Source organism: Amblyomma maculatum, chromosome 1, assembly GCF_055883805.1.
Source record: "Amblyomma maculatum isolate TAMU_Amacu chromosome 1, ASM5588380v1, whole genome shotgun sequence".
Classification (NCBI taxonomy): domain Eukaryota; kingdom Metazoa; phylum Arthropoda; class Arachnida; order Ixodida; family Ixodidae; genus Amblyomma; species Amblyomma maculatum.
This window is the reverse complement of record NC_139344.1, coordinates 250,617,804-250,641,688: the sequence shown is the minus strand read 5'-3', so window position 1 is coordinate 250,641,688 and position 23,885 is coordinate 250,617,804. Positions and strand designations below refer to the sequence as shown.

Sequence of the window (23,885 nt, the reverse complement as noted above, 5' to 3'; positions counted from 1 at the left end):
TTTGTTTTTTCCTTTCAAGCCCACGCATCACAGGCCTCACCATATTTGCCCAGGCAAGGGCTGTCACTAGTAATTTTTGCGGATCTCTTTATACACTGCGAATTAATCTTTTAGGGCTATTGATACTTAATCACTTTGTAAAGGCTTCACACCCAGCACATTTTACTGGCTCATCTTGTGCTTGACACTCATTGGCCTCAGGTCCCCTGCACCATGAAAATTCACCGTCACAGGGAGCTGTCTGCTTCTAGTGGCTAATGGCTGCAGTTATGCCAAAGCCACAAGCACACAATAACATGAGACTGGTAGCTGAGACAGTACTGTCTCAGCTACCAGTCTCATCATGTTATTACTGTAATCCAAACTACATGTGGTTTATTTGTTATTTCAAGGTTATTTGTGCTGTATGCAGTGCATATATTACAATATGAAACAACATAACTTCGATGTCGGATGCAGTTTCAGTGAATGAATCAATCTGCATTGGCCTGTACGGGTGCTGTTGTACTGAGTGAGCAATTTAAGCAAAGCATTCGGCTGTATCCTTGGATCAGCAGGGTTAATAAATGTTGCAACAGCAGGCTCGAGTATGCACACCACATCAGTATGATCTGGTTTACTGTGCCTTATCCTTTTAACATTTTTATGGACGCTGAGAATTTCATGCTGATTGTTTATCCCGCCCCTTGTGGTACCATTTTGTGAATGAGCTGTTACAATAGTTTCACCAATAAACTTACCATTCACTTATGTGTCTTTGCAATGGCCCTTAGACCACTATATATATATAAGGTGCTGCTTCCTTTCAGTCACTTTTTCTACATACTGCGTACCACATACCCACCGTCAGCTTGATGCAGAAATGATGCAAGCTTTATGGTTCTGAGAAATTTATCTTTTGGTCTTGTTGCTCAGTGAAGCAATTTCTCAAGAAGGCAGCTCAGTAGTCCAAGTAAATGCACAGTGACCAAACCAAAATGGTATTTTCATACCCTAAAATGAGTCTATACAGCACTATACCGTGCAGCAGTGATGGAATATATGTCCTCTGTAAATTTTACTGTCCCAGTAGATAGGAGGAGAAAATGGTCCAGGCATGTACGCAGTGCACAGGGTAAATATAACAAAGAAAGTGACATTGTGCATGGGTGCAAAGGGAACCGAGCCTTTAAGTCAAGGATACGTGGCAGAGGGATGTTTGGTGTTTGTTGGCATATTGGATGTGTGGTTGAAGTGGGCAATTTTAGAGACCAGAGGGGCCTGAGAGGACGTGGATGCTATCTAGTCTTAATTAGAATGCGTGTCTTGCTGTGGAGCACATTCCAAATCCTGCTACATGTCATTCCCTCCCCACGTCCGCATTATCCGCATTTAGCTAGCAGGAGGTGCATGGTCTCCCTAAACCCTAAATGCCTGCCTCCCACCACAACCACCACCACCACACAAAAATTTAGACAGGCACTCCTAATTTAAGTTCCTAGAAAAACCCCTAGTAGTAAGGTGGGTATAGGGACGTAGAGGGCAGATATGGGTGAAAGGTACGTGTAGTGGTACTTGGGACGCAGGAGGTTGCATTTTCGCTAAACACTGCTGGCAGTAAAAGAAAGGGAACAAAAGAGAGGAAAAAAGCTCTCTCAGTATATTCTTGCAGGCTTTCAGAGTATACAGTATATATAGTGGATTTTGACGGCAGAAAATGTATAAGAAGGATGGGGTATGAAGGTGAGGACATTTCCCACCTCTTATTTCTTAGCGAAAATTTTAAACCGAAAAACCAGTCTGAACGCCTTTTTTTTTTTTTTTTTTTGAACAAAAAAAAAAATCCCAAGACATTTATATGATTCAAATGAGACCGTCCCCGCAGTAACCCTTTCCAAGAGTGGCCCATAGATCCGCCCATAGTTACATTTCCGAATGTTGCATTTCCCCCCGAAATGGTGACTCAGTGATTAGGGTGCTCAACTGATCATCCTGAGGTCGCAAGTTCGATCCCGCAGCCGCGTTTCTATGGAAACTAAACGCAGGATCCACGTGTACTGTGCGGCGCCAACTGGTTCAGGAACCAGGTGGTTCCTGCTACATGCTACCTCGCATATTAATTATGGCAGGGATTCCTGGGCGCACTTAGCTAATGCGGCCGTTTGACAGCGTTTAGCATGCAGCACGTCGACAGCATGCGCCGTCCTATCGATATATACTCTCCATCGGCGCTTGTATGGTGTGAAATAGAGCACTTCGTTCAAGTGCTGTGTGTGTGTTTCGCACTGACGCTTCGCACGCTCAGAACGGATTTTGTTCCTGCTCACGAGGCAGATCGGTAACCGCTGCATTTAACTAGGGCGCGAACAATCAAAATCACAAAGAAAAAAGTAACGAAACTATATACCACGGCAGACGGAGCACGAGCTCCGTGGTTTCGTTTCCGGCATTTTTTTTTTTTTTCTTGACCTCTGCAGCTTAATTAAACGACGCAGGTTGTACACATTCCACAGACACGCGTTAACTTTTCCGTAGCCGCCACGAAAATAACGCAGGTCGTAGCGCTCGCCCGCTGAACTACGCTGAGGCAAAACGGCGAGGCAAAACGAGCCGCTGCCCCAGCGATGGCACCGGCATCGCCGCCGCCGCATACGATGGGAACATCCGACTTCTTGATCGAACCAGGCAAGTACCCCAAGCAAATTTGTTATTAAAAAAAATACTAATTTCAAATGCAATTTCTGTGCGAAATTTGAGCTGCGAGGATTCCGCGGTTTAGAAGCATTCTACAGCGCACTGGTAATTCTGCAATGCGCTATTGGGCTTGTAGGAAAAAAAAGAAGAAAAACGCGCGGTGCACAATTATTAATGGACTTTTTTTTTTTTTTTTTTTTTTTTCACGTGTTCCGCATATTCGGTACGTATTAGACTGCGCGTTTACTGGCTGGTACGCTTCCTATACTATTTTTGTCCCACGAAAAATATGACAGCGCGGGGTTCTATCAGACAGATGGAGATTCGGCCATCTCAGTCAATTGAGAGTAAAGTAAGCAGAGCACGCTTTTTCATTCTACTTTTTCACAGGGTATATGTGCAAACCTGTAGTAGACACTAGTGCGCTTTCACTTGGAGAAATAATGTTTTCTTATCTCCAATAAACACGGCGTGATTGCAACTTGAACGGAAAAGCGTGCTCCGTTACTTACTTAGTCGCGCGACACCAAAATTGATAACAATAACGTCTTCAACATCACCACCACAACGAATCGTTTTAATTGCTCTGTGCGCCAAGCGGGCGAGCGACGGCAACAACAACGTCAACGCGACACATGTCCGTGCACTGCGCCGCCTGCGCTGTCAGCATGGAGGAAGGAACGTGGAAGCTGTCAGGCTGGCACGCAAGTCGCTGCCGCGCATGTGTGCGTCGTCGTCCGGGCGGCGGCGCAACGGGCGCGCAAAGTAAAAGTATTATTTTACTTTACACCTTAGTCCTTTTCTTATTATTATTACGTACAAACGCGTGCTAATTAAATGCTAATCAACAGCGTTTTTATACAATAGCGTCATTTACGTCACTTTCTCCTCGAGACCCGGCCGCAGACGAATTTTGCAGAGGGCGCAGCTTCCTCATGTCCTCCGGCTCGTCGTCTGCTGCTGGTACGGATGTTTCAGAACCTGTTGTGAAGGGCAAAGGACCACTTTCATGGCCGCTTGAGTTGCCGATCTACTCATTCGCTGCTGACGATGATTTAACGAGTTCCTTCCTGGCCCGGCGATACAATAAGAACCCTTATTACCGCAAACATAACGGAGGAGTCACACGCTTTACCTGACAGCTATCTGAAACTACTCACAAAAATAAAATAAAATAATTCGAAAAAGCACACATAGCGCGGTCTTTGTGACAGAATCCAGACCGCTCCAGCGCGCTCTGCAGCCTGTCCTGAAAACAGCGAAAGAAGCGCCCTTTACAGCATTGCGTCACACTGGGACTTTCCTGCATAATTCGTCTGCGAGCCCATCTTTCTAGGAACGACTTTGTCGCGCACAAACTGGAGTAACCACGATAACAGAACTCGTCTAGCGCTGCTTATCAGAAGCGATGCAGAGGCAGCGGACATGAGAGAAAACAATCTGCAGCCTTGTCGATCATGAGCAAACAAGTGTGTATATCGCTGTGACAAGTGTGCACGATTGCGAAAGAGGTTAAACCGCTGCTTCCTTCTTCTTTCCATTTTGTCATACAACTGCTGTCAATATAAGCCGTATAGAAGACAATAACCGATATGTTGTTAGTCAGCGCCCATGTTTGCGTCCGTCTCTCTTGTTCTTGTTGCTACTGCGCCGTAGTCCTCAGTGTGATGAACCAACAAGCCAGCCAATATTAAGCCGTGTTATTTCAAAGGTATATACAATAGAAGAATCTTTCCTGTAAAAACCCACCGTTTATTTTTAACTTCTGCAGTGGTTTGGTTTGATTTACGGACGCTTAACCTTTCTTCTCCTGTGATCCTATTATTATTATTATTATTATTATTATTATTATTATTATTATTATTATTATTATTATTATTATTATTATTATTATTATTAATACTACCGCACCACAGCGACACAGGCTATGAGAGACGCCGTAGTAGAGGGCCCCGGAAATTCTGTGGTTCTTTAACGTGCACTGACATCGCACAGTACACGGGCGCCATGCTTTTCGCCTCCATCGAAAAGAGGCCACCTTTAACTTCTCTTGTCAATGCAAACGTGACAGAAATCGCAGGAGCCCTGCAGCCCGATGCAGCAGCTGCGATCCGAGCACTCCGCATGAAAGACGCACACCCAGGCATTGTTGCTGTCATTGACTGCGCTGTTTGCAGCGCCGTCATATATGGGGCAATTTTTCGGGAACGAAAAATGTTTTCCCCAATAGCGCGCGTTACCTGGGTCCTACCTGGGTCTTTTTACTTCTGAATGCATTCGAACCCGCTCCCATTCTTCGTAGTCGACGGAATTATCAAAGGAAACTGGAGAAGGCCAATCAAGAGTATGTTAGCTCCAGGAGGTAAGAATTAACAATGGGTGCAGTCGACGGTCAGATATAGCTTCGGCACCCGTATTTCGCATTACGTAATTTTGTGGCTCACCTAACTGAACTTTTTGCAGCGGACTTTCCATCTAAGATGGCTATGGTTAACTAATTTTGCTCGACTTAAAACGCTTAGAGGCGGGCTATTATAGGCGTGAACGCATGCAGTCGACTAACGAACGAAAGTTTTTCCGTGGGCTCGAGTTCGGCTTCTCTGGAATGAAATGCTTGAAAACCCCTCGTTTCGGTAACACCAAAAGTGCCGAAGATAAGCCCCTGTGCCACGTAACCAAATCAACGTTGAGAAAAATCGGGCATGCTCAGTATAAATTTGGCAAGCGCACTGTCAAAAGAAGCGCTTTGCAGTAGCTTCCCTCTGACCGCAGACGTCTCTGCTGCCCATAACGAAATTAGCTGTTGCCTCGCTTTCAAATATTTTGTTGACGCCGCACTTACTACCGCGGCTCTTCTACACAAAAGTCTTTTATTCGTCGTATACACACACACACACGCGCGCGCGCGCAAAGAAAAAAAAAAGAAAAAGCAACTTCGATCTCAACAGTGCGCCACACGGATAGCGGATTAGCATAAAACCCCTTGATACTTTGAAAGTTACGCCAACGATTGAACTTTGCCGCCGCCGCGCTACCTCCTCGCCTCCTCCTCGCCCCTTGCGCACCCACCCCTTCGCTGAAGGCCAGCTCTCCGCCCGATTTCCTGAGCGACGATTGGTCTCCCTGCCGTTGCCCTTGGAAACCAACGCGCGTCCGGCGTTTTCCTTGTGTTTTCTTTTTCCTTCGCGCCATTTTTCTCCTAGTCTCGGCGAGCGAATATTGCGCGCTGTACTTTTATTGCAGCCTGCAAGCTCTATGCCTTGCTGTTACGCGTACAACTGCAGCAAGCGGCCTGAAGATGGTTATGCGGTACTCATGATACCTCAAGGCAAGCGTGACGGCTTGTGCACGAGTCAATGGATTCACAAGATTAGTCGAAAGATGTTTATTCCTAGAAAGAACAGAGTTGTTTGCGACGTGAGGTGCCTTTCTCACTCCCAGTAATAACGCGTCCCTTGACGCTGTGTTTTTTATTCCTGCTTGCTCCTCAATATTTTTGCGGCGGCAACATGTTCATTGTATAAAAATAAGGTTGTCCTCTGCAGCATGTTGAATATTCTGCGAGGCTCCAAGGCTCCATCCTTTAACACGCTGTCGACTTCTGTACAGTCAGAAATAGGGCACTATAATCTGCTTTTTGCTGTCAGAGATAACTGGAAAAGTACAGTCTCACGATTGCATTTGTCGCGATTATGCTAGGATCCCTGGCCTCCTTCACTAAAAATCAAAATTCGGGCTTGTAGAGGAGCTAGTCTTTCCAGCTTGTACTTGTAGTGTGCGTCGGTTACTCGGGAGCAATGAATGCTGGCCCTGAAAAACTCTTTGGCAAGTAAACCCGAGGTATTGCGGGTAATCTGCACTAGTTAGGTCGTACGGCATATATATTTTTTTTTTAATTCTTGAATGTGTCTTGCCATGCTTCGACGCACGCGTGGGTTAAAAAGTATGCGTTCGTTTTATCAGGGATACGGCCACTGTACAGGAGGTGTTCATATGATCACAGACACTTCACTTTGACCATGACTACTAGGCGTTGGCAGGTTACCTTCGCTTTGAGAGCTGCAGCTCTAAAACCGCGATTCCGCGTATTCATTTACTGCGAGGAAAGTTTTCCCATCGACGTCAAATCAGCCGTAATCATTGCAGCAATTTTCTGTATTTACGAAATTTAAACAATCAATAATGATTATACTTATGATGTAAAAAATAGGGGAACATTTTGCGAGCAACAATTCTAAGCACTGTAACATATTACTCATTTCAATTGTATGCAAGATTTTTTTTTTTCACCTTGCTTGAGTGATTAACTCATCGCTCTCTATGTTCTAGCTAATTTCACTGAAGACCGGTTTGAGTCGCCAATATTACCCGAACTCGAAAAAAAAACTGAGGCCCAACGCAGTTCCATCAATTTTCTCTCACCGACCTGTCCTGAAGTAAAGGAAGCCTCCTCGACAGAGACATGAACCTCGCGCTGATAGTAGTCAGTTATTTCAGTGGCTTGCTCTTTTCCCACCTCCATTTATGAGAAAACAAGAAAGTATAAGAATTAAAAGTCAATGTATAGTTGTCTCGTCAGATATTATGAGATAATAGAGATATGACTGACAACGTAAGTCAATAAAAATTGAAGTATATCAATGGGTCACGGGACGGCATCAGATTAAATAGTGATGATTATGAATAGTGATAGGTAATGATGGTATGGTGGCTGTTACGGATAATAATAGTAAATGATAGTAATAGGCCCGGATAGTGAGGTGATAGTGTTCGTTGCGGATAGTGACAGTTACGATAGGTCACTGGCATTAGTAGATATAGTGATAGATAGGATAGCGATAGTTAATGAATTGGCAGTTATATGCTTTCTCATTTCCGCACGTTGAAGACCTATGTGCACCCTGTCATTTTTTTTTATTGTTGCGTTCAATGAAATCACGCTCTTTTACATAGAGCATGAGGCCGCAGCATGCTTGCCCCAGAACTTCAGTGTGTCGGAAATAGGGCCCACCATTTCTCCCAGTGTACTCTGCTGTCTTTTAACCACACGCGAAGTCAGGGAGTGGCCGCGTACTCAAAAAATTATTTAATTCCTACATCAGCATCATATCAAGACTGCCGTGGCAAACCTGTTCCTTACCTCGAAGCGGCAAGGAACAGCTCAAAATTTGGTTTTATACAAAATTAACTAATTACCGCAGATTATCGCGGATCGCTAACTAGCACAGTGCCATTACACTTGGCCTAAGCTTGCCAACGGTATACGGTTTGATGTTGCAGCTAAAAGTTAGATTTTAATTGCAATTTAGAAAATATCAATTAATTTGACCCATTAATTGATCAAAATACATGTACAATTAACCAATAATCAAATCTCATGGTTGATCACGTGACATATACTATGCTTAGAGAGATAGCTTGACAGTAGCGAAATAGACTAAGTCCTGCTTTGACCTTCTCTGATCTTGAAGTTCAAAGCACCAGCCTGGATCTTTTTGCGAAGTTTTACCGCGGTGAAAGATTTCACGCTCTAAAAAAACACAAAGTCAGAGGCAGTACTAGATTAGGTGCACAAAGTAAAACCTTATCATGTGATTTAAAAAGTGTCTGCAGCACAGACCTCGCCCGAAAGCTTTGTTTATCAGTATTCCCCATTCAAACAGTTCAAAGAAGAAACCAATCAATTCATGAACTTTACTTTCGGCATTCTCAATGCTTTTCTCGCAATTTTTCAAAAATTTTGTGCACTCCTGGAGCACAGACCTGGCCCAAAAGCTCGCGCTTCACACACTGCTGCTGCCGGCCGGCGGGCGACAAGGAGAAAAAGCGTGTCGTGCGCAACGCTTGCCGCCGCCGCGCGAGGAGAATCGAGGAGGAAAGCGCGGCGCGGAGGAGAGTGTCGCTACTTTCAAATTATCAAGGGACTTTAGATTAGCACTGACTGCGCTGACATTCGGCTCTTGGGGGCGCTACTAAATAACTCGGGAGCGCCATGCTCGAGAGCTCAGGCAATATGAATATCAATTTCTTTTAAAGCAGGTTGAATAGTATTAAAAACATAACCAAATAAATATATAGATATGAAATGATGCAATTAGGCAATGCTTAAGGAGTCGACGTTATACGTACAGGAGGCGCTGCCGCAATTAAAGGAAAATGGTAGACGTTAATTGTGCTTCCTAACAAAACTATACATAATATTTATTATTATAAAGATGAACCAACTATTAACATACCGGTAATAGATCGTATTAAAAAAAATATCCAAAAATTAACATTGTTACCCAACTTTCGTGGCAAACCCAAAACAGCATTGTTGCCTGGTTCCCATGCAAATGTTTTGATCAATAAAGAAGTGCTTTATTTCGCGAGTAATTTTTTTAACAATCTTATGTCATAGTTTAAAGGTGGATACAACTCGTTATCGACTTTATTCGATTGTTTCAACGTACAAAATGCCGCCTAATTTTCGCGCCGATCACGTGCCAGTCTGAAGTAGTGCAGTGCGGAACAGAAGGATGCTACTAGGTGTATCCGACGGAAACTTTTTTTTTTTGTCTACAAAATGACACTGAGTACAAAATACGGTCGAGAATAGTATTTCTACATGCTTAGACCATATGAATATAATTAAACAATAAGCATTAATTGAATATAAATGCCGCCAAATTAAAAGAAAAAAAGCACTGCGAGTACGCACATGGAGCTCTTGCACAACAGCGTGGTCGCGTACATCAAGCCGAAAGAGCCTTCTTTCCTTGAAGCATAGGACCGATCCTGACCGGTCGCCGCCGTAATCAGGTGCGGCCTGAATTCATGTCCGATTGAAAAAAAAAAAAAAAAAAAAAAAAAAAAAAAAAAAAAAAAACCATCTAGTTCGTGACGGCGCTCGAAGCACTTTAACCATATGATCCACACAATCCACACAATGATTGTATTCACACGTCTTGTCGTGAACTGCAGTGTTCTTTTTGTGGATGGGTATACATTTGGATTGCATAATCCCACGAGGGCTGGTCAATTCCTTGCAGGGAGAAGGAGGATTTTAGCACTGCACACGTGGAGATCGCATGAGTAGACAGAGGAGGCGATGAAGAACAGGCGTTTTCTTTTTTCTTTTTTTTTTTTTTTTTCAGCAAGGATATATGCGTGCTATACAAACTTGCGCATATTCTATATGCCCTCCTTGGTGCGCGCTCGGCTGTTTGACATATGCGTTGTAAAAATAACAAAATAAAAAGAAAATGCTTAGTATACTTCCATCAGATTAAAATAATACTTGCCAGGAATCAAAATAACGTGAAACAATGGAGGATCCGTCCTTTTGAACACAGAAATGTTTCAGTGAGGATGCATGCGTTTATAGTGGCGAATAATTACGTAAGTACAAGCCCTGCGCGCCAAGCACTATACTAGCATGGACTTAGAAAAAGAAAACGAGAAAAATACTATATATAGCCGAGGGAATAAGATTTCTCCCTTGACTTCAATTCCGATGGTGCCGTAGACCTGATATACGCCGCTTTGATAGCGCCTTTACAAATAGTTCATAAAAGTCTCCCGAAAGGGGGGGGGGGGGGGGGGGGGGGGGGAGGGGGGGGTGCTCGATAAAATCAAAGTGAGCAGACGACGCGCATTCGCAGCTTCCGTATGTTCCCGGCATGCTGCCGCCTGCGCGTCGATGCTTCCGCTTTCCGGTTTTTCGTGAGCTTGCGTCTTGCGTGCACTCCATTTCCAGACGACTATATACTAAGGATCTCGTAAAACTCAGCGTAACTATACGGCTAATTAACGGGACATCACCCCCCCCCCCTTTTTTTTTTCGCTGATACCATGCATGCCCCTTAATTCAAAATGCCACTGTATATATGCTCCTCCATTTAACGAAACTGCGCCGCTCAGAAAACAATATGAGCCAGAGAAAGAGTTGTCGTGATCGTTCCATATTTTTGTTCTTGTAACGAACTCGCGGGAAAAACTCAGTGCGTATATTTTTTGCGAAGCATATGGCACTGGGATCCAGAGACATGAATGATATGCATACGCCTGCCTGAAGCCACGGAGCAGCAATAAGCCTCATAGCTCCGATATGTGCCCAGGGAAAAACCGTGTTCGTTGTAAAGTGTTCCTGAAGGTTTGCCCTTGCAGTGCGTACGTACTACGTACTACCTTGGCCATATCCTGCATTAGTTGTTATTGCGCGCAATATTATCTTATTAAAAAAAAAAAAAAAACTAAATAGAAAACTTCCCGTCGAAAAAAAAAAGCGTACATTCGGAATTAATTTCAGGCTATGTGGGAGTCAAATAGTATGCTTTACGCAACTGCGTAGGCGAGGATCTGCGAATCGTTTATCAACGTTGGATCTGCGGGCCTCTGCAGCCGTCGAGAAAAATATGGTCTCGGTTATAGTGAACTAGAATAGTCTCAGTGAAGGTAAAGAAAACTTAACTGGGCATAAAGCATGCACGCGAAACCACATTATTATTATTATTATTATTATTATTATTATTATTATTATTATTATTATTATTATTATTATTATTATTATTATTATTATACAGGTACAAAGTACGCCCGCTAGCAGACAGGTTTTTAACATAATCGTTCAGCCACATTATATTGTTACGGACGACATCAAGGAAGAAAAAGCGGGCAGTGGCGCGGACAGGAGCGCTCGCGCTAGGCCCGGCAACAATTTCATTAAACGCCATCTCACTGTCATCGACCATCTCTCTGTCCTCTGTTCTCCTGTTTTCATCGGCTTGCCGTATCGTAACAATATTTAAATGAAATTATTATTAAAAATTCCTCGCAAGCTCCCTTTATTTGATATGCCTGCCGACCAGACCTCTGCCGAAATGTTGACTGTACAAAGTCAGCACTGCAGTTGAGCGCAACACATCAGGAAGCCCCAGCGCGTCGAAATTTTCAGCCTGCCAAGTTGATATTCAAATTGCTACAGACGCCTTCACTGCGCGCGCAAGAAATACAAGAAACTTGCCGCAAGTTTCCCAAACGCAAGGGCATCAAATCTAACCAGGTCGCAATCGCGGCACATCGTGCTACTCTAAACTGGCACGCGTACGCCAGAAAAAAAAAAAAAAAAAAATGACGCAGTGGCCAGACTTTCCAGTTCCCCTTTTTGCCAGATTTTTGTGCACGACAATGTTTTCACGTATTCCACGTTGATTTGCGCGATGATGTTACTATTTTGAGATTCAAACGAGCAATGACAGCAGCAGAAATCTGCCCCGTAAATTGCCCAATCGGAAATATTTGAGTCATTGTGGCCGGATTTCTGCTAGTAAGGGTTGAATATGGTGTAAGTGCCTCGTTGCTATCCAACGGTAGTTGCTATCATTGCGAATAATTATACATATTTCAGTTTAATAATACGCTTTAAATTAGCCTTCTCTGTCGCTTGCACTTTAAATGAAGCTGTTGTAGTAATTCATGCAACTTTTCTCCGACTCTACGAACCTGATGAACATCAACGATTTCGGCTGATGTCGGCCAAATATTTTGCTCGAGTTCAGTCTAACCACAGTGGGTCAATGGAAGCACAAATAATTTTCACTGTGGCTGTAACTGTGGTCCCTATGTCTAGGGACAATAGTTTAGCGTTATGAAGCGTTTCAGAACTTCTGGGTGCCTATATTACATAAGCGCATTCCCAGGTGGGAACTGTTCAGTAGCTGAACGATGCCATGGTTTCTCCCCAGCTTGGTTTCACGAAATAATACGAATGAGTCCGCGGGTCTGGTCCAAGCCAGCTCTGAAAGCTGCTCAGGAACTGAAGTTCCTGTTAACATGAGGTGCTTATAACAAAAGAGTTTTAGCTCTGGCATACGGTAAATACGCTAACTACTTTAACTACACAGTACGGGAAATGTGGTCGGGCAACCGCGGCAAGAGTAGCAAGGACAGCGCATTACCGTATTTGCCGTACGCAGCTACGGTTTTCAAGCTGTGAAGAATCGAATAAAACTGTTGTGGAGGTTTATGAGGCGATATTCGGGAATTAAAGGCGCAGAAAACAGAGCGACGGCGATGCGCGCAGTGCTGGGAGGAAGGTAATGTAATCAGAAAAAAAAAAAAAGGGCTCTCTGTGGCTGCTAATACTAATGGCCGTGCAAAGCCAATCTTTTGCGTGGTACATGTCATACCACACACACAAAATAAAACATGCCACCACATCCTGTCTAAAGCATAACTTACTGTAATTATCTATAGCAAAGTAAATTATCCATTTCGTTTGCTTCCAATTGCAGAATAAGACACTGTACTTTAACTGCAGGCACCCTGCATTACTGCCATGCTCTCTCCCTCTAAGTTCTGTTATCCCAGTACATTTTTTATCTCTTCTATTTGTCAGAGGCTGAACCTCTTTGGATCCTTCTTTTAACATACTGCTCAATTTCTTGTCGATATGAGCTTCACTGTAAGGTTTTTCTATCACACTATTCAAGTTTGACTAGAAAATGGCTTCACCAGCTGCTCCTATTTGTCATTCTGCACAGGTTCCTCCTCTATCCTGATCAAGTTTAGTTGTGTGAAAGGCAACCAAGAACATTATCACAACTGTGCTGGTAAAGGCAACATCAGCACTTTACGGCAATCAGGTGAGATTTTGAAGATATGCGATAGTAGAGCTTGCGGGCTGTAGCTATCACAAGTAAAAGTGCCTTTTTGACAAGGGGCCCCGCATCCATATGCAGACAACTCTCCAAGTGATAAAGGCATGGAGATATAAACTTAACGCTGAAGTACCCCCCCTTTGCTCCTAAAGAGGCCTTTCCTTTAATGGCATCGAATTACTTTCATGACGCTACAGTTAATCCAGCTGAGGTGTGGTGAACCCCTTGTCTTTCCTCTGCCACACCCTGTACTGTCATGCTAGCTGGTCTAAGTTACCCACAACCTAATGAGAGTCAGTGTCATTGGCAGCAAGGGGCTCTTTTGACAGGCATATAGTGAACTTTGAACAATGTCTTCCTGGAGGACAGCGGTGAAATTTGTACCCTCGAGCCTCTTAGAGGGGCCCATCCCCTCTCGTGTGTAAGCCCATGGGGCCCCATCCACATTTCTTTATATCTAGTTTTGCATGCTATTGAAACACGCAGTAGAAACACCATCGCTTGTCTGTGTGATGCTTGCACGTCAAGGTTAAGATCAAAAGTGCTATTGAAACACGCAGTAGAAACACCATCGCTTGTCTGTGTGATGCTTGCACGTCAAGGTTAAGATCAAAAGTGATGGTGACCAAGCATGCGCTACACTGTCTTGAAAATCATACTATATGTCCACGTGAACTGCGATACATTGATCGCATAGTACATTATTGCATATTAATATCATTCAGAAACAAAAGGCGCTTACATAGTCACCTGGGACCATATTCCCGAGTTTGCGTCGTTATTGAAAGTGTCGTTATTTTCTTGACCTTGAGTCGTCCGGCTGGTGGAAATGCCGGATGACTTAAGGTCAGGTAAATAATGACACTTTCAATAACGCAAACTCGAAATACGGCCCCTGGTTTGCATTATATAACATTTATAAGCAAGTGCAAAGAGGGACCACTTCAACGTGAATATGAAACAAATCTATCCGATCATACGGGGCAAAGAAACGGGTTGGAATTCATAAAGACAATGATGCAGAGTGCTAGGCATGTGATATACAGCAGTGAAGTTGAAGGTGTTATAAGGAACCTGTGAAACAGCTACCATCGGTATCTGGATTGTTGCCATGTGTGGTGTAAAAAACATTCTACTAGTGCACCAAAAAAATTACTTTCTCAACATTACAACACTTCCTTGCAGATAATAAAGTGTGCATGATATTATATATGAGGGCGCATCTGGCATATCCCCAACATTTGTATGCATCCTCAAATCTTGAGTGTGATCAAATTCCTATGCATAAGAATGAGTTTTTAGGCACTTTAAACTTCAATATACTACAAGCTATCTGAAGTGGCAAATTATGCTACTGAGTGCAGTGAATGTGGCAATACTTTGTCATTCAGGTGGTCCAATTATGTACTCAGAACTACTTTCAACATTCCCTCTAGTAGTCCCAATTCATACTATGCACCCCGGCAATTTAATCTATGCACTGACACTGTTCATTTTTTTTACTATAGCTGCTTCATGACAAACTTGTCAGAGTCTATATATAGCAACATTACAGAGGACTTATTCTGGTTGCAACCGAGGTGGAACCAAGATTGCTTTAAAACACAGTAAATTCGGGTTGTTTGCTGATGGTGGTGACCTTGTGTAATTCAATATTTTGCTAATCATCAGAGTAAAGGGACCAAACATTAGACAAGGAAGAAGTCGCTGTTTGGTGTGCGAAGGCAGCTGGCACGGATACAGCAATGTAAATGGTAAATACATTTCTTGGGGGAGAAATTAATATTTGTAACACTGGCGTTCGAGGCTTGTACAAGTAAATGACTGGACTAAAGCGCTTTTTTTTTTTTGCTTAGCAATGCAGGTATGCAGCAGTCAGTGATAGTCATGCATCTTGCGTTGAGAATAAGCCAGAAAGTTTCTCGAGTGCCACACGAGTTTCGACTGCCAAAGTTGCCCGTTCTGCCTATTTTTTTTTTATCGACTGGTAAATATCGTGGCAACAGGCTATCTTAGATAGGAACATAGATCTTAAATTGTTTGTACAGGTGGAAACCTAGAAAAAGACAAGGCTGCCTCCCTTGCACACTATTCTCATGGAACTACAGCACTTTGCACTCTGCTTGTCAGCAGTGGATGGAAGGCGACACAATCAAAGCAAATTTTATTCAGTTCATGTCATCTTCCCTGCGAGTGCATTCCTTGTGAAGTCACAGCAAAGGTATGGGACAATAACGAAGTGCTGAAAGTACTATAAATGGAGCTTGAGTACATGATCTTATTTCCCCTCCCCGCATCAGTGGATAAGAAATCATATAAATATGCTATAGTAAGGCATGCCATTACAGGGACATTCAGGCACAAAATTCCTCACACATCCAACAGTTGTTTGTGCTTGTGCCCAAGTAGCGCCTTATATGTCTATAGATCCATACAAACCATCTCACTACGAAGGGAGGTTTGCTGTCTGATAAGACTTGCGCTGTGATGGCCCTGTAGGCACTCTACTGCACAGAACGGAGACTTCCTCTCTCAATGCTATTTCTATAATGCTGGCAACAGAAAAGTTGTTAAATTCACCCAAAACAAAGCAATCTGGGCTAGGTACAGCATACTCGGAGAAAGAGCTACAAGTTCGCATTGTACACGATTGTCTGCAGAGCTGCCTAACAAGTTAACATTTATGATTAATAAACATACTGAATCTATCAATCAGCTGTCATGGAGGTATAAATTGCATTATTTCTTCTTTTACCGGTGAAGAACTGCAGTGGCACAGCAATTCAAACCATACTCCTCCTACACACAAAGTATACGTGCTCCACCTCGATGTCTCCACAATTACCTTTCTCATGAGTATCGTCATGTGGTACTACTGTATTGTGGCATAAGCTGTATGCAGACAAGAACTAAGAATGCTTACACACTTAATATGCTGCCTAATGTACACGAGTTTCAGCTGCATGGCAGCTTGTGTGCTGCTGCTTTAGTAAGCACCTGACCATACAGCTTTCCTCTTCATAGTAGGTCCAGTTATGAAAGTAGCATTCCACAAAACAGCACTAACACATTCTTGCTAACCACGTGGAACCCATTTTTATATATGTTGCCAATCTCTCTCAGTAACTTCTGTTATGCCAGATGTTTTTCCTTTTCTCTTTTTCAGAGAAAATGCTGATTTTCACTAGTACGAGAAAAAAAAAGTAAATGAAAGAGACAGCATGATGCACATTGCATGTGCTGCTCTTCTACATTTCAGTGCACTGGCAGAATTGAGAGAAGATGGGAAACCCTTAAAGAGAAAGAAGCAGCAGCAAGAGATGGTTTTTCGCGGTACCTTTAACTGAAATAACCAGACGTACTTATTTAGGCAGGGCAGACCGCTTTTTACAGTCACGGTCACAGTGTCCCACCAACTTGCCTGCGGGACAGTGTTTTGCCCCGCTTTGGCATTCTTAACGAAGCTTTGATAAACAACTAGCTTCTAAGATTCCCTTAGAAACGGGGTGGCCATGAGCATCACAAAGCTTAACTTCCTTTTATCTTTCTGGGCACTGTTCAAAAAGTAAAAACTTGTCTCCATAACCTGTCCACCACAGCATGGCACCATCACCTGTTTGTGGCATCCCAAAATTCGTGTCTGCTTGCACATCGGAACACTTGTATTCTACATGCGCTTTACTTTCATTGTGTATAAGATCCACAGTCCTACTCAGATAATCGCTTGGCCACGTTTGTTGATGGCATTTACATGGTGGCTTTGTTTTGGGTTTCAAGGGTCATCAGGCTTTTGGCGATAAAAATGCTAAAAAGATACATTCCTATAAAAAGATTTAAAGGTTGAGCCAGGATTGCACAAGTTGGGTTAAAACAGTGTTTTTTTTCTTTCTTTCTTTCTTTTTTTTTTTTTTTTTTTTTTTTTTTTTTTTTTTTTTTTTTTTTTTGCGTGTGAAGTAAATATGTGACATCTAAAGGATCTTGTTCTTACCCTCTCACCCCTCCCCAGTCCTGGTCCCACTTTTGAGGTCCATAAAATATGGTCACATTATCTTTAACATAGTGCACACCACTGAAGCTAGCAAGATATGTCTGAATACCTGCTTATCTTGCAGCATCTGTGGAGAAAACAGTGCCATGTCAAAAATTAAAAGGTTTTCCTCACATACCTTGTCATGGTCAGAAGGCCCTGCTAGAAGAGGTGACATGCTTGGGAGCTAGGAGCCTCTAGTGCGTCAACTCATATAGGGTAATTGTTCACGAAGGGCACACAAACAGATGCAGCCAGTATTGGTACTTGCATCAATGCATAGAACAGAAATCACTTCACTGGACACACCACTTAGCACTCAGACCAGCTTACTTCACACTGGAGAAGTTTTCTTCTTCCAGTCACCTGATCCACAAAGCTATCACACACTATCACACACTTGCTGTAGGTCATCACCAGAGCTTGCTGCACATCACCTCCTTTGCTTCCACTGACAGAGCACTGAAACTTCTCTCATCTCTTGAAGGCACTGCCTCGAAGCACATGCGTTCAAAGCACTTTTGACACTCCACTGGACACACATCATGAGGCCATGCAAGCTCTTTTCCAAGCACTGTGCTGGCACTAGAAACAAAAGCACGGGCACTACAATATGTACACCACTTAATTTTCTGTTTGACAGTGCAGTTCTTTCCAGCTCCGCTGATGGTTAATTGTACACCATCATTACCTCACACCACTCGTGTAATATCGAAAGTTTGCCAGCCAATATGTTTGGTGGTACATTTCACACAGGAGCGCATCACGAAAGGCTGGCCTTTGGGTAGCATAGTGGAGGTCCCCTACTTGCATTGCCTCTCCTGGAACATTGTTTTGCTGTTGGTCCATCTGGAAGAAAATTTCATATAATGTTAATTGTCTTGCTTTTTCATGTCTGTGCCTGTAGTCAGTGGCAGGTCAAGGTTGCATGTTCTAACTTTCATCTGTTCGATTCTTTACCGCAACAGCTTTAGCCCAGCCCTAATAAGGCCTTACTCACACTTTCGGTTTTTTCAGGGCTTGATCAGAAACAAGGATTGCCTAGCTGGGGCACAGCTATACTCAAAAGAAAGCCAAGCAAGTTCCCAGAAGCAGTGGTTTTTTGAGCAGAATACTTCCCACACTCTAAAAGACATTCTGTCTGAGCTGCATCACATAACAGCTCATAAATGTATGTGGCATTGAAGTAACAAACACATTATGAATATTAAGCAGAGTGTTTCAGAAAGTATACATTTAAATGAATTTAACCAGAAAAACTGAGCACAACACATAAGCGTAGTCTGTAGTCACTGCTTCAGAGGATGGAAGTGCCATCGTGTGTCAAAGTGCTGCTGGATTTGTGCACACAAACACAAAAATTCATATGCCCCGTATATTGTGAAAGTGCTCCCAAAACATGCTAGCTGAGACAAATCAGGCTTCAGAGTGGTCCTTAAAAGCTCTCGATTTTTAAAACACCATATTCAAGGCCCTGAAAATCTTTGAAAAATATGAAGGTACTTGAAAGTCTTTAAAATTTATACTTGGCTACGCTTATCAGCATCGACTGAGCGTCCTGCCACATTGCACAGCCGAAGGTCAATTAAATTTGACTGGTATCAGTATTTGTGGCTGATCACTTGCTACGCTCACTCAGTCCACCAAGCTTCTCTCTTATTATTTTATGGATTATTTGAAGGGAAATTAAACAGTTCGGATGTTTTTGTAGTCTTTTGAAGTTCTGTGCCTCTTGCTCAATCCTCCAGGGAGTATCAAAGTTCTCCTTATTTTAAGGCATGGGCAGACAGCTGTTAAAAGGGTATTTAGTGTTAATATCCAAATCTCCATTGAAAAAATGAAAAAAAAGAAAGTGCCCACAAATTTCAGAGAACTATTTGTGATGCTGTGAAGAAGGCTGGTAGAGTAATTAATGTTGCAATTACAAAGGAGCTGCTGAAATATGTTTCAGCTGCATGGCACAATATTACAGAGTGTACTTGAAGGAACAAAAGAAACATTTAGCTTAGCAGTCAAGGCAATTGCTGACTTTATCACCTAATGACATCTGCTGACAGCCATGCTGAAAAACCTGAGGCCACAAGTGTCGTCACATACAGTGTGAAATGAAATAGCATTAGGAAGACTAAAAAACAAGGTGCAGGATCTTCAAACCATTTACTGTGACACAGCAGAAAAACTTCAAGAGCTTTCTTAAGCAGGCTGATTCACACTTCGAGGGAAACTGGGAGCGCATGCTGGCCATGCTCTCAGAACTGCTGCCGCCGTGAGCTGGCGAAAATAGGTGGGACCAGGCCCACATGTAGAAGGGGAAGCCATCTATGCTTATTAGTCACGCGCCTTTGCCACCGATCCTCCCAGGCTTTCGGTGGCAGCACTTCACAAAAGCACTGCAGTCACAAACTCCCAATTTTCTTCTAAGTATAAACTGCTTGTGCTTCTTTAGCAGCCTGTAACTGAATGCAGGTTATTACTAGCAGTAATCATGATCACCTGCATTGTGATAGTGAACAAGGGCTGATAAAGTGCAAAGGAACTGAAATGTGCTGTGTTTTAATTACTAATGTGTTTCATTGCAATATATGCCTTTTTTTTTTTTTCCAAAATTACTGGATCACGTTATCGAAGGCATTTTCTGTCCAAGGTACTGCACAGAACGTCACTTCGAAGTTCTTGAAATTACTATGCCAGGGCCTTGGAAGTCCTTGAAAACCTTTGATATTTTTTTTCCCCCTTTAAAACTGCTGCGATCCCTGCAAATGCTTTCATTTCGTGCAGAGATTTGCTTTGTTAGCATGAGGTGGCTGAAAGCTTCACACAAGTTATACTGACTTCAAGAAATGCATAGTTAGTTGCCATAAAAAAAAGGATTCTTTCAGTGAAAAAGCAGATGCCTGTGAGTAGCATAGTCCTTTCAAACAGGTAATGGAGGTTACCTCTGTTAGATCATCTGAAGTAATAGGTATCAGTAAAATGGAGCACATGAAAAGGACCTACTGTTTGCTATGAATATCTTTTTTTCATGAAAAGTCACTCTGTGGATTGCAGACTCTATTCACTCTTTTTTCCTCCTTTCTGACTTTAAAAATGCAGTGCCATGACATTAATGAAACAAAGATACAACAGTATAAATTTGAATAAAGGTTAACAATATTTGTTTATGAAATTTCTTGTTTCAAACTTAAGAAATAATTGTCACTGCTCTCTGTAACAAAATTAAGCACAGTACTATTAACCACACTACTCCACTGACCAATTCCCACTTATTGTTCTGTCGATGGCATTTTGCTGGCCCACAGCAAAGCATTATACACGAGGAGCATAAGCAACTAAATGTGGCGCTTTTCTTCATGCTAAGCAAGGCAGGTCAGCCTGCAGAATGAAGCACTTCACAGCCCACAATATGCATTTTTACTAGCTCTGACATGCTGTAATTTCGCTTTTGGCCATTTGCAAGCACATTATTCATACACATCCCTAAATGAGCAAGTTTTATGAAAACCTGATCACCTTTGTCAGCATGTAACTCATTTTGTCAGCATGTATTTTTTACTACTAGACCTGCCCATTTTTGTTGTTTTACAATCCTGACTGGCATAGCACAGTTTCCTCAAATTCAGAGTACCAGCCAGAAGGGCAACATAGCCACCCAGCTCTTCACTTTCTTTCACTCACTGAGTGATGTCGTTCATGGCATTTGGATGTCATTTGCTGGACTGTAAAAATGGCATCATGGACTAACTTCCTTATGTGCCAAGTCAAAAAAAGAGCATGTTTCATGAGTTACAATAAACATTCTTATCATCGTGAGTTAGAAAAAAAAAGGAAGAAATGCAATATAGTGCCACACCAATGGTTAAAATTAACACCGCTGCATCAGTGTGCCAGCAGCACTGCATCCAGTGTAAAATGGGTAAAGAAAATGCTTACTGTAATTACCATTATATTATATTGGGAATTATTGCTGGGATGCCTCGTGTTATTGCAAGTCATTAAGGTGTTCGCACCTTCCTAGTTTTTCAATGAGCAATTAAAGTGTAATTTCTTGTTTTGTTTTTCGTTATGAAAAGGCTTCAGTCTTCAAACAAGATATAAAATGACTAAAATCCCAAAATTGGTATTCGTTACACCTGTCACTTAAAAAAAAAAAACAAAAAAAAAAAAAACAGTCGCTGACACCACACAGTTACACCCACATATTTTGCTATCAGGGCTTCTGAAACGGGGCTTCGGCATGCGAACGGAATTTTTAAATGATAAAGTTGTAGTGAACAGCTTCTGCTCTCCGTTCAGTTGTCAGAACCATGCCACTGCAACCCGATGTGCTCCATGGCGCAGGTTACCGTCGTGTTTGGCACGTGAAGCAGCAAAATTTTTCCAATTGTCACTCCCAGCACTTCGTAACTTATTTCTTAACACAAACAACCAGGGTGGAACCCGCTGCCTCATGGCCCTTGAGCATAAATTAATATGCAGCAAACACAGTTACTATCGAGCACTGTAAAAGAACAAGCGTACAGGGCTGACAGAGGAGCCCGCGCCAAAACAGTCTGGGTTTACCAACGATTGAGATCATGCCGTTCCGAGCAGCAATGATGCAGCATCTCCTGTCAAAAAACAGCTTACCTTTCTCTTTGCCCCAGTAAAGTGTCTTAACCGGCAGGGCTTCCTTTTTTTGAACCGCCACGTTTTACTAACATCAACAAAAAGGCGCCATTTTCCGTTGACATCGACCAAGCGGGGCAGGCAGCGTACTCAGAGCTTAACTTGCGGGAGCTTTTACGTAATACTATTTGGCAACCCAGAAACGCAAAAAGCCCGCAAACTGATAAATGCACTACATATAGTGTGACACTCGTGAACGCATCCGTGCACTACGAGAATCCAGCACACCAAGGCCGTACAGAGAGCCGTCGTCAAATGTCCTTAGAAAACGCAAAAATCCCCACATGGGTCCTACGTATCCCTAATCAACTAGTATAGCGAACAGTTTTCCTCGGTTGAGGAGCAGGAGTACCTGCGAACGTGTTACTTTTGCTATGTATTCCTCGTCGAGCTAAGTGAGATTGTTTTTGATCATACGAACAACAAGTAGTCATACAGCCAGGGTAGTTGGGCGTCAAGTTTGTCGCACGTATGGAATATCGCTCGTAGGATAGGAGCAGTGTTGAAAAAGATTGTCTCCTCTCTTTGACGGTTACGGAGCAGAACCAGCAGAAACATGAGCTTGCATGAAAGGCTGTACGCGCCGAATATTAGCAATAGTAAGTCGCGTGTGCCGCCATAAGCGAAGCGCCTTGTAAGCACGTGTTATCGCACGTGGATCGAAGCACGATGAATATCAATTAATCGGCTGTGCGCTGTGGCGTTTAGAATGAAGGAACTTTGAGATATGCGTCCTCCACGTGTTTGCATTCGAGAGAGGAAAGCTTCGGGAGTAAAACTTCGTACGCGTTAAAATTGAAACCAACCGAATGCCTTGAGGCAGGCGAACTACGTCGCTTATTAAGTACATCGCTAAGCATGCAAATTCCTGAAGCCGCCGACGCGCAGAGAAAAACACTATCTAAAACAGGCGAGCTGAGGCCAGAATTAGTTGCATGCCGAAGCAACCGCGGCGGGGAGATCGAGTGCTCCGGCCGTGCGCCGATCTTAACAGGGTAAAATTACGCACGTGGCGCTTCGCTCACGTTACGAAAAACTAAACGAAACCGCTTGAAGCGCAGAAAACGCAGCATTGGACTAAAGAAACAGCTCAGCTCACTGGTCCCATGCACGTCTTGAGTCGAAACGAGTGTGTGAGCCCAATGAGTCGCGAGTCGATGTGAGTTGCAACTTGCGACTGGTGGTTGACTCCGAAAGAGTCGCGAGTCGTGAACCTTAATGAGTTTACTTTCAAGAGTCATGTGGCCCCAGGCGTGGTTTGAGTGAACCTACAAGTTGACTAAACTGTGAGTGAGCCTGAGTGCGCACTCATGATTTTTGCCGAGGTATGAACCGTGTCGGTCAGCGTGAAATGTGGGGCGATGACGACGAAACAAGGAATGAAAATGAACGATTGCAATGAGACACTGTAGCGCAAACGCTGAATTATCGTCACTTTGCGCTCGTTAATAGTGAGCGTCGGTCAACGGCTGTTCCCATATAGTTCGAGCGGACAGATGGAAGGAGTTTAGGGGTAGCTTGGGAGTAAAACGTTGGTAGACGTCACAGCTATGGCACTGAGGTTTATCACTGTAGAATCGGAAACGATGTAGAAGGCGACGAGGAATAGGCGCCAGTATCGATAGAAACACGCATATGATCGTGCAGATGTTGCCAACAGTTGACTTGCAACTCTCTTAGGGTATTATACTGTGACAGAAAGTGGTGTGTGACGCGCGTAACTATCTTTGAGAGGTCGCACTCTGTGGCAGGAGTGCAGAGGCGAGCATGGAGAGCCCAATATCGGGAGCCGTATCAGATGGAGCGATGGCGTTTCAACTCGACATTTATCTATTGCTAAACCCGCTTCTCCAGCGGATTTAGAGCTCCGGCGGCCATAG

At 43.2% G+C, this 23,885-nt stretch overlaps 1 long non-coding RNA gene across 1 annotated transcript in view; it reads right to left on the bottom strand.

The window, feature by feature from the left end:
• Positions 1 to 22,278, bottom strand: part of LOC146206202 (uncharacterized) — a 542,419-nt gene extending 520,141 nt beyond the window's left edge. Inside the window, exons 1-2 of the long non-coding RNA XR_014704390.1 lie at positions 21,967 to 22,278; positions 17,480 to 18,189 (exon numbers count right to left, since the gene is read on the bottom strand). This is a non-coding gene — a long non-coding RNA (uncharacterized LOC146206202). The remainder of the gene's footprint in view (positions 1 to 17,479; positions 18,190 to 21,966) is intronic.
• Between the last annotated feature and the right edge of the window lie 1,607 nt (positions 22,279 to 23,885).